The following is a 17,009-nucleotide window of genomic DNA, read 5'->3' on the forward strand; positions in this document are numbered from 1 at the left end:
ATAAACTAGAGCAGCTGTCAGCACCCGTTTTTCGGATCTAGATATCGATAGAATTATGAAAAATCCGATGATAAAAATTACTACCTTTCTCGAGACTTAGAGATTGATGAAGGGAAAATTTGAGTGAAAGATGGGAGTAATTAGATTAAAATTACTTTTCTAGAATCAATTTGGACCTAATTGACAGAAAAAATAAAGTTTGGGGGTAATACTGTAGTTTTCACAAGTTTAGGAACTAAATCATCAAAATTTTCTAAACTTTTACCCCTTGAGCCAATCCGCTCTGTGTAGAGCCGATTGGTTATTTTTTCAAATCTGACTCCGTTTTACGTATATTCTCAACCTAAAATGCCAAAAATTGGTTTTTATAAGGTATTTATGATAATTATTGGGACTTTTAAATATTATTTAATGATAATTGTTTGAATATAAATTTGTTTCCTTTTTATTTAATATTAATCTAATAAAGGGAGGGATAATTACAAGTTTATTTTTCCAAAAATTGAATAATTATATGTATTTCCCAGGGTTTCCTAACCTTACTGCTATAAATAGATTGATGCACCCTAGATCTAGGGTTAGCAACATTCCTCAAAGTTTTAACTATATTGACAGATATAGAGAATTAGCCTTTAGCAAGCCACTGAGTAAAAAAATCTCCAAATTAGGAAACCCATTAAAGAACGATAAAAGGTTATTTGAAAACCCAAGGTAGAACTGGATTTCCAACCAATTGTCGATTCAATAGCTTTCTTATCTCCTAAGACTCGTAGAATAATAACCAATGATGACAACCTGAGGGTTAACCACACATCTAGCATCAACATCATCTCTCCCATGAAATTTATTCTATGTTCTTTTATAATTTAGAAATATGATTAGGGTTTATTTATTGTTATTTTTATGCTTAGAATGAGCTTTTGCAAAACAACAAGCTCATAAGTGATTAGGGTTACATGTTAGGTTAATTATTTTTTCATATTTTAGTAATTAAAAGTGATTTTAGGGTTCTAGGATCTAAATCTGAAATTTTCTACCTTTATCTACTGTTTGTCTAATATTCTAGGATCTTGCATGATTTAAGTGTTGGGAATTGAAATTAAAACATAAGGAAAGGCGAAACAGAAGTCATTTAATTTTTTTTAATTCCCACCAAGGATCTTATTGATTTAGATAGTCATAACACATAAAACACACAAAAGATAGAGAAGGCTTACAAATATGTGTGCCGCCTATTCCAAGAAGTGCTTCTTGCTTTGTACTTGATCCTTCAAGGATAATTGATGTACTTTAAAGCTACTCAAATGACCAGCCTCTAATAGGAATCCACATAAGCTTCAAAGTTGGGATCTCCTATAGACAATCCTTTACATGAGAGAGAGTGAAGATGATGAGGAGTGAATACTAGTTCCATGCTAGGTTGAATCTGAATTAATCTTATTAATTAAGTGTTTATGGCATCCACCATTAACCCTAGATGTCTATCATACTTCATATATATACACATGGGATTTAACCTAGTCTTATAACAAGCAAAGCCTTACTTACTCTTAAGTTGGGCCTTAATTGGGCTTATTTAGACTAAGTTAATTAATACATAAGCTTAGTTATAGGGACCTTACAACTGAATATCATAGTCCAATATGTATTAAACTAATTAACTTATAATTAGGGCCAACGTATATAAGCTTAAGCCCAATCTTAAGCCTCATTTTAATCTCAACTTTAAGCCCATTTGTGTGTGATCCAGAAGGTTCCCAACATGTTGTAAATGAATTATGAATTATGAATTAAACCCTTTTAATTCAATGTTAACTCTCTAATTAACTTAATTCATATTTCATAGATCAAGTTTGGCATCTAGCAATGTATCATGCCACCCTAATGTGAGGAAGGATTAAAGTGCTTTAATCAACCTTTACAATGAAAAATCTCATAATGTAATTCAATTTTTTCATTGTACTTTTATCCCAATTGATTCATAGAGCATGGATGCAAGTGTCAACTCTATAATTGAATGAATCATATTTGTTCTTGATTATTATATATAACATCTTTAATAAGATCTATGAAATACTTTTTATAATCTTCATTCAAACAATCTTGGCCAATGATTTCCATGTTAAAGCATATCAAGAGTCATTAGGATAAGGTACCATGACATATTACCTTGGGCAATAAATTCTTTATTGATAACTTATTATCTTCATATTACTTTTAATATACCCAATGACTATCCTTTGAGTGCTCCATGGATAGGAGAACATAAGATAGTATCAAAGTATAGTAATCCTCATATAAGATCATTGATATCCTTGATATTACACATGATTGCATGCTTGATTTTGAGTTGTTTTTAGAGTAAATTATGTGTTTTTTAATTAGAATCACCTTTTTTTTGGTCTCAGATGTTTTTCTAGGTACATGATCAAAGTTGGAGGGAAATCAGACCAAAATCGGGAAGAAACGGATGAATCGGGCGCGTTAGACTATTCAACACGCCCTGCCAATATGCCCATGCTGAGGAGCACGGTCAGGGTTAGAGGGCATGCTGAAATGCCTTACCCATGGCGAGAAGAAGCAATTTGCAATATGGTTTCTAAGAGTGACACGGCCTAGGAGCATGCCCATGCTAAGCAACACGACCCAATTCCAAGCTGTACTGAAAAAGGCCATATGTATAATTTTAGCTCAACACGGCAAGGATCCAATCTATGCTGGTCAGCACGGCCCAAATCCAAGCCGTGTTGGATTCTGAAACCTAATTTAAAAGAAAAGAAAAAGAAAGAGAAAGAAGAAGGAGGCTGAGGATTCTAGAGAGAGAACTTTAGGGTATTCAAGACAGACTTTGAGAGCAACCTTCCAGACAATTAAGAAGAAAAAAAACAGAGACGAATTCCACTTCAACATTATCTAGATAGCTATTTTGAGGTGTAGAGATTGGATCTAGAGTTATTCAAGAGGGGATAGCATTTCCACCATTTGAGAAAAGGGTGTTCATGTTCTTTTTGTTTCTTGTTTACTTTGTATTTGATTCCTGTATTAGTTTAATCATGAACATGTTTAACTAATCTTGTTAAACCCATTTGAGGGTGAGGCTAGGCATGTTTTGTACTTAAGTGATTGGATTGTTGATTTAAGATTGTAGTTTTCATTCAAGTATAATAAAATATATTATTTCTTCTTCATTGTTGAATCAATTTGAGAACTGCTTTGTAATTGAGAAATTCAATTGAGTTTGGACAACTGCTTATGTGATTAAGTGATTTGCATTTTAGAGATAAGTGTAATAACTTATTGGAATAAGAACTAGACATTCTTATTAGTGGTAATTTATAGATTAATGCTATTTTAAAATCAATTGTTAGGAAGAGATTCCAACTTTAGATCTTTAGGATTAGGAATTGGTTAACTTGAGAGAGAGGCTAATTCATTTAAGAAATTATCCACAGATCGCAATTCTTAATTTATCAATTCATGAATTATTGCTTTTAAGTCGCCTAGTTAAAATGATCCACAATTAGGTTAACTTATCTCATTGTCTTTTCCAAACTTGCATTCTCTTTATTAAAATTTAGTTTTTATTTGCATTCTCAATCACTTTTAGCTAATGATCTTCACCACCTTTTGATCGGTTAGATAATAGGAATAATGTAGTAGCAGTAGCTTCTCAGTTCTCGTGGGATACAACATTGATACTTGCCACAGCTAGATTACATTCAGTAGGTCCACTTGCTTGTAGATTGCTAGTCGTGTCTAGTGAATCATAAAGTTTTTGGCGCCGTTATCGGAGAATTGTTTGAGAAATATTGTGAACTGTGTGTTCTTGTTAATTTAGCGATTTATTCTGTGTTCTTTATTTGTTTTTGTTTGATTTTATTCTTTTATTCATTTGTGTTGTTGGTTATTCATTATTTCAAGTAGTGTATGACCAGGAGATCCAATCCTGATCTAGTAGACCCATTACCAGAACCAGAGCGATCCCTCAGGCAATTAAGGAAGCGGTTGAACGTAGAGGAGGAAGAGATTCAGGTTTAGAAATCCGTAGACGAGAGTGAATCGGAAGACACTACAGTAGAGATGGCAGGCGCCAACGAGAACAATGAGAATAACCATACAATGTATGATTTTGCAAAACCATCGCTAGAGAGGAAGCAAAGATGCATTATAAGACCGGTTGTCGCTGCTAATGATTTTGAAATAAAGCCTAATGCAATTCAGATGGTGCAATAGACGGTTTAGTTCGGAGGCTTGCCAGATGAGGATCTTAATGCACATATAGTGAGGCTTGCTAGAAGAGATTCATTGTGATACTTTCAAGATTAATGGGACAACAAATGATTCAATTTGTCTCCACTTGTTTTCATTTTCTTTGAGGGATAGAACTAAGTGGTGGCTACTGTCGCTACCTCCAAACACTATCACTACTTGAGATTCTTTGGCAGAAAATTTTCTGTTTAAGTACTTTCCTCCCTCTAAGACTGCTAAACTTAGAAATAACATATCTTCTTTCGTGCAGTTTGACGATGAGTCGATGTACGACACTTGAGAGAGGTATAAGGACCTACTGTGGTGCTGCCCACACCATGGACTACCAATCTGGTTACAGGTACAAACGTTTTATAATGGTTTGAATTTGGCTACTAAGTAGATGGTAGATGCAGCTGTAGGTGGTTCTTTGAGCAGCAAGACATTAGAGCAAGCCCAAATCTTGATAGAGGAGATGGCCACAAACAATTACCAGTGGCACACTACTAAGAGGAGGACGGGACGTCAAGGAAGTGTACACCAGTTGGATGCCACTACAGCCTTGGCGGCTCAAGTTGATTTATTATCCAAGAAAATTGATCAACTCCAGATGCCTATCCAAGCAGCTCAAGCAAGTTGTGAGTTTTATGGCAGCCCACATTTCAAGAGTAATTATATGTCGGCAGTTATGTTTGCTTCTTCTTCATCAAACCATGAACAGGTGGACTATATAGGGAGTCAACCTAGGTAGCAGAACAACCCGTATAGCAACACTTATAATCCGGGATGGAGAAATCATCCGAACTTCAAATGGAGGAACAACAATAACCAGGGGCCACCAGGCTTTCAACGACTACATCAGCAGCCGCAACAATCTATTCTTCCACCTCAGTCTCCTTAGACTCAAGAGAAAAAGCCTAACTTAGAGGAGCTGATGATGAATCTTGTGTCCACTTTAAAGACCAGATTCCAGCAGATGAACGCAGCTCTTAAAAATCAATAGGCCTCCATTCAGAACTTGGAGAATCAAATAGGCCAAATTTCTAAGATGATGGTTGAGAGGCAGCCAGGGACTTTGCCCAGTAATACAAAGTCCAACTCGAGAGAGCACGTGAAGGCTATCACTTTGCAATCAAGTAAGCAACTATCTAGTTCTATTCTTATTCCTCATGATGATGATGTTGTGCAGGTAGATTCAGATAGGAAAGATGGAGATAGCAAGGTGATGGAGCCAGAGAAGGTAGAACTAGGAGAAAGTCGATCAGTAGTTTGGTAAGTTTCTTGAGTTGTTTAAAAAACTACGAATTAATTTACCTTTTGTTGAAGCTATTTTACAAATGCTTAGGTATGCAAAGTTCTTAAAGGAGATCCTTAGCAACAAGAGAAAGTTAGAGGACTTGGCGATCGTGACCCTAAATGAGGAGTGTTCGGCTATACTTTAGAATAAATTGCCAGAGAAGAAGCCTGATCTAGGGAGTTTTACTGTCCCTTGTGCGGTTGGTGATTTCACAATTAGCAATGCTTTAGCTGACTTAGGAGCTAGCATTGATTTAATGTCATACAATTTATTTACCAAGTTGGGGCTAGGTGAGACTAAACCCACTAGGATTAGCATACAGTTAGCTGATAGGACTGCTAAGTATCATAGGGGTATTGTAAAGAATGTACTTGTTAAGGTTGATAAATTTATATTTCATGTTGACTTTATGATGATGGACATGGAAGGTGAGAGCAATGCACCTTTGATTTTAGGTCGACCTTTGCTTGCAATATCTAGGGCTATTATAGATGTTTGTGATGGAAAGCTTGAACTTAGGGTAGGGGATAAAACTATCACTTTTGATTTGAACAGTTCTATGAGATAGTCCTTTGATCATGATGATATTGTATTTTCTGTTGATTTACTTGATGGTGTTATTGATACACAATTGCATGAGATATTGCTTGATGATCCTTTACAAGTTGCCTTACAGGCAGAGGATGAGCATGAGCTATCCAATGAGAGTGTGTTGGAGCAGCTTGCATTTTTGTTAGCTAATGAACCAAGCAAGAAGTTTGGGGGTATTCAAGATAGACTTTAAGAGCAACCTTCCAAAAGATCAAGAAGAGGAAAACGAAGATGAATTTCACTTCAACATCATCTAGATAGTTGTTTTTTAGGATTGGATTGAAGATTCAGAAGAAAGAAGAAGGAGATCTTGAGCTGTAGAGATTGGGTCCAGAGTTATTCAAGAGGAGATAGCATATCCACCATTTGAGAAAAGGGTGTTCATGTTCTTTTCGATTCTTGTTTACTTTGTATTTGATTCTTGTATTAGTTTAATCATGAACATGTTTAACTAATCTTATTAAATCCATTTGGGGGTGAGGCTAGGCATGTTTTGTGCTTAAGTGATTCGATTGTTGATTTAAGATTGTAGTTTCATTCAAGTATAATAAAATATATTATTTCTTCTTCATTGTTGAATCAATTTGAGAACTCCTTTGTAATTGAGAAATTCAATTGAGTTTGTACCACTGCTTGTGTTATTAAGTGATTTGCATCTTAGAGATAAGTGTAATAACTTATTGGAATAAGAACTAGACATTCTTATTAACAGTAATTTATAGATTAATGCTATTCTAAAATCAATTGTTAGGAAGAGATTCTAACTTTAGATCTTTAAGATTAGGAATTGGTTAAGTTCTTGTATGAACTTTGAACTTATCAAACTTATTTAGTTTGTGGCGTCCTCTAACTAAAGATCTTATTTTTAATTCTTTACTTATCAAATCTTTTTGGTCTGTAGCGTTGGGATTGGAGTCAAGTGCTGATTTCATTGTTAATCAATACAAATTGAAATTAGTTTCATAAGCTTCTTTTGAGGGATCCTTAGGGTTTTGGAATCATCTTGATTGGAGAGTTTTTTCTTGCATTCCATATGTATCATAACTCATTAGTTATTGGAGAAAAATATGGAAGAGCTCAAAAGACATCCATTTAAGGCTCTTTATCTTGTTTTGACTTATCTCAAAGCCAAATTCATTTATAAGAAATCCATTTATGAATGATAAGGTTCTTTCATGAACTTTGAACTTATCAAACTATTTTTACTTTGTGGCGTTCTCTAACCAAAATCTTGTGTTTGACTCTTAACTTATCAAATCATACTTGATTTGTGGCATTTGGAGTTGAATCTATGTGCTAGTTTCATTATTGGAACTAGTTTTCTCGTACTTCACTTGAGGAGATTCTTGGATTTTGGAATCATCTTGATTGGAGGGTGTTTTCTTGCATTCCATATATTCTTTAGTTATTGGGGTGTATGGTTATTAAGATGATGATTTCCTATCATTTGGTATCAGAGCTTGCTTCAATTGAAGTTTGCTTATCCTTTGCATTTTTTATTTCCTATCATTTGGGATCAGAGCTTGCTTCAATTAAGGTTTGCTTATCCTTTGTGTTTTTTATTTCCTATCATTTGTTATCAGAACTTGCTTCAAGTTGAGGTTTTCTTATCTTTGTGTTTTCTGTTTTATGGAAGTTTCTCATCTTCTTCTCATTTTCTTTATTTGTGCCGACTTCTTGTTTCAGTTTTGTCCTTCTAAGTACTCTTTGTTTTAAATTTACACCTTTGTATCCATAAAACAAATTCTATTGTCCCTTCTTGTTAATCTCTTTCAGTTGTTCTGCAATTCTTTTTATTTCTTTTATTATCATACAAAAAAGAAAATGTTTCATCAAGATGAGTTCACAAGACAATATCGAAATGATAAGCTTTATTTGCTCTTTATGAGTGCTTTTGCTTAATTTCTTGCATGAACTTTGAACTTATCAAACTATTTTTAGTTTCTGGCTTTCTCTAACCAAACTCTTATCTTTGATTCATAACTTATCAAATCATACTTGGTTTGTGGCCTTTGGAGTTGAATTCAAGTGCTAGTTTCATTGTTGGAACTAGTTTTCCCTAACTTCATTTAAGAGATCATTGGGTTTTGGAATCATCTTGATTGGAGGGTGTTTTCTTGCATTCCATATGTATCATAATTCTTTAGTTATTGAGGTGCATGGTTGCTGAGATGATGATTTCCTATCACTTGGGGTAAATTCCATATGGACTACTCAGTAGGGTCGTGTTCAATGAACTTGTTCTTGTAACAAGCATCCATATGCTTATCTCGGAATCCCTATTCCTCAACCTTATGGGACAAATTGCTTACTTCAGAAGTAAGCTATAACACATTATGTTAGTCTCGAGCGTTTGATCAATATCCAACGATCAATTTCTATTTCTTGATCAAACATCGACTATGAATAAAGTTTAGTAATTTATGTAATGAGAATCTCATTATTATAAAATCACTTTATAATTTCTCTTGCATTTGTGTTTACATTCCATGGTGTTCATCTCTAATGGCTTGGATTATTCCTTAATAATACTTGACTACTCATACCATTAGAGTCGAAGAATGGCTTTAGTATAATTGTATGCCATCAATTGTGATGTATAAATTAACACAAATCAACTGACAAATCAGTCGAAGAATGCCTTTAGAGCATACTCTAACAATCTCCTACTTGCACTAAAGCACAATCAAAAACCAATCATCATGGTATCCAATACTAAACTCTTTCTTATGATGATCATGTTCTTGCTAGGTCAAACGCCTTTTGTTGGATGATTAACTTATTTATCCTCAATGAGTATTTATTTTATCTTTATATTATACTTGATAACCGAGCATCATAAGCCAACCTGTTCCACCCTAAAAAGGCAGGGTTAACCAGAGATTGATATCCACTATGATTGGGACTCTAAGAGAATCTGTCTTAAGAGGAATCTAGTCATAGAGTCCGACCCGATCTAGGACTCTAAAGATGAATAAGAGTACAAATCCTAATACGATTAGGATGACCCACAAATATAGAGTTCACACTTACAGGTACATGCAATCTTACACACTTATACACTTTATCCACCCTTATACAACCCCGACCAGCGCTTTCTAACCTATTCTTACAAGTACTCCGGAGATTGAGGTTAGTCTTTGAAGATCCTTATTGATAGCTCGCCCCAGCCAATCGAGTTATCATTTGGCGCCATCTGCGGGAAATTTCATGCAAAAGCTTTATTTCCCTACCTAACCAAAATTAAATGGAAATCGATCAAAGTCAGAGTGGAGATGTTTGTCTATCAAAAACTACAGATGCAGCTAGCAACTCCCTGGCTGGACCCCAATTTCCTCCGCAGATCAGTCAATCATCTTTAGGTTTGCCTAGACCTATCATCCCTACCTTCTAGCCTTAGAGGAGAAATCTTTTCAACAACTTCACGGTGGAGCAAATTTTCAATGGAAATTACACTTGGAGAGGTCCACCTCCAATCGAAAATTTTTCAGCTACTTGGCAGAGGGAGATGGGACAAAGGCCACCAGCACCTTTGTCTCAAGCTCCGAGCTTCACTTCACTTGTCACGCCTCACAGCCGACCTTCGGCCCCAGGTCTTCCCTAAAGTCCTTGGTAGCCATTACTAGAGGACATCGTCACTATGTATAATCGGTAGCTGGAAGAGATGAAAAGGTATTATGAAAGTGTTATGGCTCAGACACTTACAAGGCAATCTACGCTAGTAAGCACCAGCCACACTTCTACAATAATCGAACATACCATAGGCATTGGCCCACCACTAACCATATAGATCCCGAGAATGACAAATACTCGGATTGAGGATAATAGAAAGAGAAACAATAAAGTTAGAGATACAAAAGAGGAAATTCCTGGTTCCCAAACCCATGATTTTGCATGGATTAGGGATATTATCAATAAGAGAATTAGCGATGCTTTGAAGAAGTATCGTGCAAGAAGAATAATGAAAGAATAGGTTATCTCTAAGGGCAACCTTTATGCCTGAGCATCCTAATAGAACATTTTCTTGAGAAATTGAGGCTTCCACCTTTAGATTCTGATGATGGTTTGGGAGATCCACTAAGCCATGTTAATAACTTCAACATTAAAATGGGATTACATAATGTATCGAATCCTATTAGGTTCAGGATCTTTCCCATAACCCTAAAAGAAAGTGCTCAAAAGTGGTATTAGAGCTTGTCAAATGGCTCTATATATGATTTTTTTATGCTTGCTGAACTATTCAAAGCTTGGTTCATCACTAGCATTCCTCCGAAGAAGAGGTCAAGTGATTTGAGAAGTGTATCCGGAGGCGTGATGAGAGTTTGAAGGATTTTATGAAAAGATTCGATAGGGAAGCTGTCCAGGTTAAAATGCTCAACTAGGATACAGCTATTAATGCGATGACCGATAATAACTATATGAAAAAGTTTAAGGAATCGCTAACTATCGACCCACTAGAGTCATATGCCGAGTTTATGGATCGAGCCCATAAATTTATCAGACTGGATAAAGATTATATAGTGGGAAGGAGATCTGATTATGATAATCAATCAAAAGGCAAATATGACCAGCCTAAGCGGGGGTCTAGAGATGACAGAAGGAAGAGTGAATCAATGAGCAGCAGCGAAAAAGACTTTGTTCCTTTGAACACGTCAAGGACCAATTTCTTTATATGGGGTCAAAAGAATGAGGGCGATATTCGATACCTGAACCCTATGAGGGAGCAGACTGCAGACTACAGACTTAAGAAATAAGAACAAGTTTTGTAAGTTCCATACTGGTCATGGTCACAATACCGAGGACTGCATTCATCTCAAAAGGGAGATTAAAACATTAATTCATTGCTGGGGGAGAAGGTCAGTTTGGCAGAGATAGAGGTTTTGGAGGATCTAATGGTTTAAGGGATAGAGATCGGGGAAGGTCCCCAAAAAAAAGAGACGAGAAGAGAGGAGATGTGAACATGATCTTTGGCGGAGCTATGTTTGTTGCTAAAAGTTCCAAAAGAAAGTGGGGCCAAGTTATGATGGTCGAGCATGAGACGCTCCCGGATATAGTCTTCTCATAAAAAGATAGAGAAGGAATTGAGATGCCTCACCAAGACACCTTAGTAATCTCAGGATTCATTAAGAACTATTAGGTAAGGAGGCTATTTATTGATCATGGAAGTGCAGTCAACATCATGACTCTAGAGTGCTATAAGGCCATTAGTGGAGGAGTAATGAATCTGAAACCTTGCGCGACGCCACTTCTGGGCCTAGGTAGCCAACCAGTGCAACCTTTAGGAATTGCAGAGTTGACTATGGAGCTCGGACAGGAAACTAGAAAAGCGGACGGAATAAAAAGGCTAACTAAAAGGTGGCGAACTTCGTTCATGATTATCGACATTCCATTCCCGTACAATGTAGTCTTTGGATTACCTATGTTGATGAAAACCAAAGCAGCCACGAGCATTCATTATTTAAAGCTAAAAATACTAACTTCTAAAGGGGTAATAATCGTGCTTGGCAATCAAAAGATGGCGAGGGAATGTTACCTTACCGGGTTAAAGTGATCATGTCAATCACTCTCTATAGAAGTTTCATTACATCCAATTGAAGAAGGTCCATAAAGGCAGAACCAATTCGGCAATTAAGAAATCTTAGTTTGGCTGGGGAGCTAGAGAAGTCGGTCCAAATTGGCATCGAACTATTAGGATAAATAACTCAGGGTATAGACTAAGTGCTTATAGAGAAAAAGCATAAGTTCACTAGCTCGCCCTCCAAGATAGTTGGTGTAGATCCAAGCATCATCTCCCATCAACTAAATGTGAACCCGAGCTCCAAGCCTGTCAAGCATAAGAAAATAAGTTTTGCTCCTGAAAGGAAAATCACCATAATGGAGGAAGTTAATCAACTGCTAAAGGCAAGGTTCATTAGGCCAGTAATATATCCAGACTGGGTAGCAAATGTGGTATTAGTAAAGAAGCCAAATGGAAGATGGCGAATGTGTGTAGGCTTCACATATTTCAACAAGGCTTATTAAAAAGGATAGCTATCCTCTGCCTAATAATAATTAGTTGGTGGACTCCACCAGCAGCTATGAGGTTTACAGTTTTGTTAACACTGCTAAGGGGTATCATCAGATTAAAATGTTCAAGTCGGATGAGGAGAAGACTTCTTTTGTAACAGATATTAGCACCTTTTGTTGCACGGTTATGCCTTTCGGTCTAAAGAACGTTGGAGCGACATACCAAATGTTGGTAAACAATATGTTCAAAGATCATATCAGTAAAACTGTAGAGGTGTATGTAGACGAATGATCATCAAGTCAGCAAGGGCCGAGGATCATGCCAGAAATTTAAAAGAAGCATTCAACATCCTAGAGAGTTACCAACTTAAACTAAATCCTAGGAAGTATGCTTTTAGTGTCAAAGCTTGGAAATTCTCGGGATTTTATGATCTCGCAAAGGGGTATAGAAGCTAATCTAGAGAAAATAAAGGTGATCATAAAAATGAGCCACTGAGCAACATGAATGAGGTGCATAACTCAAATGGCAAGATAATCACTCTTGGTCGATTCATCTCTTCTTCGGCACAAAGATGTTTGCCGTTATTCAAAACCTTAAAGAATGTTAAGAATTTTGCATGGATAGAGGAATGCCAGAAGTCTTTTGAAGAAATGAAAAAATTCTTAAGCTCGCCAACCCTACTCAATAGACCACTGAAGGGGGAGACTCTGTATTTATATCTGGCAGCAACAAAGGAAACGATAGCCTATGTCTTTGTTAGAAAAGAAAATGGTGAGCAAAAGACGATATATTACACAAGTAAGGTTTGAAAAGGGCAGAGAATAGATACCCTATGATTGAGAAGCTTACTCTAACGATCATCACAATGATCATTAAGTTCAGATAATACTTTCAAGTGCATACAATAGTAGTTAGAATGAATCAACCACTAAGAAAGGCATTACAGAAGCCAGAGACATCTAGACGACTAGTCCATTGGTCGGTTCAGGTGAGGGCTTTTGATGTTTGGTATAGTCTAGACAGGCTATGAAAGCACAAGTTTTAGCCTATTTAGTGGACGAGATGAGCATGCCTGAAAGTACGGAAAGCGTCGATGAAGCCCTTGTGAGGTGGACACTAAAGGTCAATGGATATCGATAGGGCAGGAGCAAGGATACTCCTTAACGGTCCGAATAATATCCATCTCAAGAGCTCGGTACAGATAAAGTTCAAAGCTTCTAACAATGTTGTCGAATATGAAGCATTGCTTACTGGTGTAAAGATGGTCCTAACAGTATGGCAGAGCACCTAAGCATCATCAACGACTCACAACTAGTAGTAAATCAAGTAATGGGGATCTTTAAATTAAAAGACCCCGATTTAGCCAAGTATGTAAGCAGGGCAAACACTATACTCAAGAGAATTAAAGAGAATGGTCGTTAGTGGAGTATCATCCACGTCCCCCGAGATGAAAACAAGGAAGCAGACTTCCTAGCTAAGCTCGCCTCGCAGGGAGAGCCTAGTAGTAATGTCCTGTTCTACATACTTAAGGAACCTAGCATCACGGAGGAGGAAGTAATGGTCATTGAGGAATATGACCAACGGATGATGGAGCTCATAAAATACCTCGAAGAAGGAAAGCTACCAGAGGATAAGAATGATGCAATAAAGGTAGTAAAGACCTCAACTATGCACTTTTTTTAGAAGGGTATACTATACAGAAAGTCTATATCCCATCCTTGGTCTAGATGCATTACAAAAGAGAAAATAGACTACGTTCTCAAAGAAATTCATGAAAGGATCTGTGGTGCGCATGAGGCAGCTAGGACCATAGTTAGAAAAGCTATCCTCCAAGGGTTTTTTTTGGCCAAGCATGCACAATGATGCAAAGAAGCTCATACAAGTTTGCGAGAAATGCCAAGAGCATTAGAATATGTATCACCTACCTGCTGCACTGCAATGTCCGATCACTAGTCCTTGGCCCTTTGCAGCATGGGGCATGGATATCCTCGGACATTTCCCTCCTACAGTGGGGGAAAAGAAATTCATGCTCATAGCAATTGACCGCTTCATAAAATGGGTAGAAGCTGAAGCTGTAGCCACCATTATAGAGAAAAGGACAACTGATTTCTTTTGGAGGGAGATCATGTGCAAATATGGCATTCCCCTGGTGACCGACAATAGAAAATAATTTGATAATAAAGAATTCAAGGGGTTATGCACTCACATGAAGATCAACCTCAGGTTTACCTTAATAGCTCATCCCTAATTAAATGGGCTAATCGAGGTCACAAACCAAACAATCCTCCAAGGTTGAGAAAGAGATTAGATGAAAGAAAAGGCATGTGGGTTGATGAGATTCTGATGTGCATAAAATACACACATCTAAATGGGGTTTTTAAGATTGATTTTATAGACATTTGGATGTGAATTGGTCCCAACACTCACCCTATGCGTCTGTTTGTGTGCATTAGGTCCAAAAGAAGTCAAAGGATGATAAAGGGAGGAATTGGAGCATAATTGGACGCCGAAGCTGCCGAAACAAGCTAAGTACGAGCATGAGAAAGCTGAACATGGCCGTGTTGGTTTCAACACTGGCCGTGTTCCCAACACAAGCACCAACACGGTCGTGTTAGACATCAAAGAAGATGTAGATCTTATGGAGCACGACCACAGAGAGTAACACAGCCAGAAACACCAAACCGTGTTCCCAACATGGCCAGGGACACGGCCGTGTTGGTGGTGATAGGGGGAATTAGTTAAAAGAAAGAAGAGAGGAAAAAAGAAAAGAGCGGGGGAGAACGTCCCAAACCCTAATTTTTCTCTCCCTAAGGGTTTTCTAAGCTAGAACCAAGGGAAAAGGAGACTTGGATCAAAGTTTCAATCGGATTCCCTTCAAGGATTGAAGATTGGGCGAGGTTCGTTGATTGGTTTTCGAATCGAGCAAGGGGAACAAGGATCGATTCAAGATTGAGCAAGAGGAATTAGGGTTGTTTACTCTCATTTAAGGGTGTAATCGGGTTTTCTCTACCTTTACTCTTTATTGTAATTGTATTCTTGTGGATTTTGATAATGAACATGATTAGCTAGATTGATTAAATCCATTGGGATTTCTTTACTATGTTGGCTTGATATTATATTGTTGGATTGTTTGGGTTAGTTTTGTATATGAGAGTAAACAGCCCCAATTCCTCTTGCTCAATCTTGAATCGATCCTTGTTCCCCTTGCTCGATTTGAAAACCAATCAATGAACCTCGCCCAATCTTCAATCCTTGAAGGGAATCCGATTGAAACCTTGATCCAAGTCTCCTTTTCCCTTAGTTCCAGCTCAGAAAACCCTTAGGGAGAGAAAAATTAGGGTTTGGGACGTTCTCCCCCGCTCTTTTCTTTTTTCCTCTCTTCTTTCTTTTAACTAATTCCCCCTGTCGCCACTAACACGGTCGTGTCCCTGGCTGGGTTGGGAACACGGTTTGGTGTTCCTAGCCGTGTTACTCTCTGTGGCCATGCTCCATAAGATCTACATCTTCTTTGATGTCTAACACGACCGTGTTGGGAACACGGCCAGTATTGAAACTAACACAGCCATGTTCAGCTTTCTCATGCTTGTACTTAGGTCATTTTGCCTAGGCGAACTAGTAATGGGAAGAGTTGATATTGGCAAAGGAGGAACAGATGTTGGAAAATCACAACCTAAATAGGAAGGCCCCTACAAGGTCGTAAAGATACTCAAAGAAGGTGCACACAAAATAGCTAACATCCAAGCAGAGAGCTTCCTCACTCGTGAAATGTCCAAGTACTCAAGAAATACTATCAGTAAACATCCAAGGATAGACACGACACATTTTAAGTTTTTTGACTGTCATTTTCTATTTTGATTTAATGTATATTTTTTGCTCATTAATAAAGCACATAATTTTTAGCATATAACAAGTGCACTATCTTCAAAATACCACTTTAGCCGCACCGAGCTCATCTCAGAGCACTTAGCACAAACCAGTGCACTATCTAAAGATGCCATTTTTAGGCGCACTAAGCTCATCCCAAAGCATTTAGCACAAACTAGTGCACTATCATAAAGATGCCACTTTAGGCGCACCGAGCTCATCTCAGAGCATTTAGCACAAATCAGTGCATTAACTTAAAGACGCCACCTCAAGCGCATCGAGCCTATTTCAGAAGTACGTTACCTAAAATTCACCGTCAAAAGCATAAGAAGTTCATCCTAGAATAATCAATGAAGACCCAACCAAGCTTTCACACTTAGAAAAATATCTAGATTCAAGTACGAAGGTTTATCCCATTTTATAGATTCTTATTATTATCTATTCATGAAGGTCTGTTATATGTTCAATATTACCGAATTACTATATTTAGCAAAATGTCATAAAGAAAAGTTCAAATAAATAGAAAATAAATAGGAAGTTAAGGTGAATAAGGGTGATTTCATTAAAACTAAGAAAAAGTTACAGAGTTGTGAAGTTTAGGACTCATTTACAATGTTCTGAGCTTCGTCGAGGTCACCTTCTACATCAAGATCATCTCCTGAAGGAGGAACTATATTAGCAATCTCGGCCCTTACTTGCTCTCCGTCCTGCTCCTTCAATAGCTTGCTCCTTAGCCTTATTGCCGATCTCCTCAATGTCTAGTTCCTCTAAGAAGGACATATCAACATCCGGAAATTTAGCCTTCACAGCCTCTTTAATAGCTTCCTCGTAGCTGGATAAATGAAATGAAATCTACGAATAGAATTCATCCTTCTTAGCCTCAAACTTCTCATTAACCGCAGTCTGATCAGCAAGTTTGGAGGTAAGCGACGCAATTCCAGTTCTAACTTAGCAATGCGAAGATCAATTGTTCTTTTCTCGGCCATGATCGAGATAAGCTAA

General features: G+C 37.3%; 1 non-coding gene across 1 annotated transcript; it reads right to left on the reverse strand.

The window, feature by feature from the left end:
* Positions 1-4,486: 4,486 nt before the first annotated feature.
* Positions 4,487-4,593, reverse strand: LOC112534323. The gene has a single exon (XR_003078619.1). It is a non-coding gene; the product is annotated as a small nucleolar RNA R71 (small nucleolar RNA).
* Between the last annotated feature and the right edge of the window lie 12,416 nt (positions 4,594-17,009).

The sequence above is a fragment of the Ricinus communis genome, chromosome 4, assembly GCF_019578655.1.
Source record: "Ricinus communis isolate WT05 ecotype wild-type chromosome 4, ASM1957865v1, whole genome shotgun sequence".
Lineage (NCBI taxonomy): Eukaryota > Viridiplantae > Streptophyta > Magnoliopsida > Malpighiales > Euphorbiaceae > Ricinus > Ricinus communis.